Source organism: Quercus lobata, chromosome 7 (assembly GCF_001633185.2).
Source record: "Quercus lobata isolate SW786 chromosome 7, ValleyOak3.0 Primary Assembly, whole genome shotgun sequence".
Lineage (NCBI taxonomy): Eukaryota > Viridiplantae > Streptophyta > Magnoliopsida > Fagales > Fagaceae > Quercus > Quercus lobata.
The window spans coordinates 23,877,651-23,879,477 of record NC_044910.1 but is presented as its reverse complement, the minus strand read 5'-3'; positions in this window follow the sequence as shown (position 1 = coordinate 23,879,477).

Here is a 1,827-nt window from a genome sequence, read left to right as displayed (position 1 = left end):
CAAGTATGTTGGCCGGTTCATCTCTAGGTAACTCGGCTGGCGTGCCTTAGGAACTCGTAGCCCATGCCATTGACAATACACCTCCAACTCACACCTTTTCTCATATAGGGTTGACCATGGTGGTTTTGCTACGGTGAACTCTATTGCGGTGGTATTTGTACTTAGTTTTGTAGGTTTGTCAACCATGATGTGCCCGACGCATCCAAGACTCTCGAACGTTTATATTGGCATATTAAGGAAATCTCTCTTCTTTCCAACCCATTTCCCTCCATAGTGGTTTGTGTATGTCTGTAGTTGTTGATCTACTGAAACTTGTGATAATCCATTTGTTGAAATAGATCCAAACTTGTTTCGCATTGTATGATTTGATGTTGAGGTGTTGCGACTCATAGCTTAGTCAATCTACAAAGTTAGTGAGGGTAGAAATCAGATCATTATTGTGGTGCATTTATAACCTTATTTCATGTTCCAAGCATTATAATTTCAGTTATTAGGGCTTGTCATGTCAATACAGGCTGGAAAACACTACATGAACAGGATTTTAAATGTTCCCAATGTCACAATGAGATTTGAAGATGTGGGCATGCAGTAGTTGTAGTGTTCTTGAACAGAGCATCATATTTAATTGACACAGTGCTACGTCCTTGGCACCAGGATACGATTATTCATATATTTAAGTATTCTCATGAATGTGGATGATATGACTGGATAGTGTGTGAAATCGTGCCGAGCTATTGAGCGGCACATGTGAAACAATGGCGTCTGTTGGCGCATGTTGTTCGTATGACTACAATTGGTACTACAACAGCGAGCTATTGACGTGTCTTCAAAAAAATACTCATGCCACAGTTGGTGCTATATCATGTTTACCGTATATTCAAATATGTTTATTGCAGTCATAAAATCTGTTTTCTGCATTAATTAAAATTGTTCATTGTTTTCTCATAAAAATTGTTCATTGTTTTCTGCATAAACTATTTTTAGTATTCTGCATGAAATTATTTTCTGTTTAGCATTACTTGAAAAATTGCTCACTATTTTTTTGCATAAATTATTCACTGTTCATTAGGTGTTTTATGATTCGGATGCTCTAATACCAATGACTACCCAGGAGTGAGCACAACAGTAATATGGAAGTATAAACAATGATAAAATAGATAATAAAGAAGTAAATAGCAAAATGGATATATTCAAGTATGGAATATGAAAACAAAAACTAGTAAAATCTTACTTGAATAAAAACTTCAGTCTTTGATAAACTTGAAAACAAACTGCTGTCTTTGATACAAGCTTGAAAATAAAACTCTCTGAAGAGAAAGGTTACAAGATTACAAGATGGGGAGAGAGTACAAAAGTCTTTCTGAGGGAGAGGGAAGGCTATTACAAAAGGCTTTCTAAAACTTGGAACTTAAAAGCTTAGAAACTTAGAAGCTTAGAAACTTGTCTTTTGTCTTCATAGTTCGTCCCTTTTATAGGTGAAATGAACCATGGTAAAGTAACCTGAGTAGGTAAATTTAACTCAAGTTAATCTATTGGTGGTATGGAAATTAGTACTGATGAGTAATAGTCTGTCTGGGAATCTTTCAAATCTCGGGAATCTATCAGATCTCTTTTTACGCATGCTAGTAAACAGTAGTAACTTTTGAACATCTGTCTGGACTGTCTTGATTCGTCTGGAAGCTATTCACGCATGCTGGTGAATAGTGATCTGTAGCTAGTGAAATAGTGATTCGTCGCCAGCAAATAGTGATTTGTCACCAGTGAATAGTTATCTATCGCAAGTGAATAGTGATTATCTGTTAGTCTTTCAATCTGTATCATTCTAGG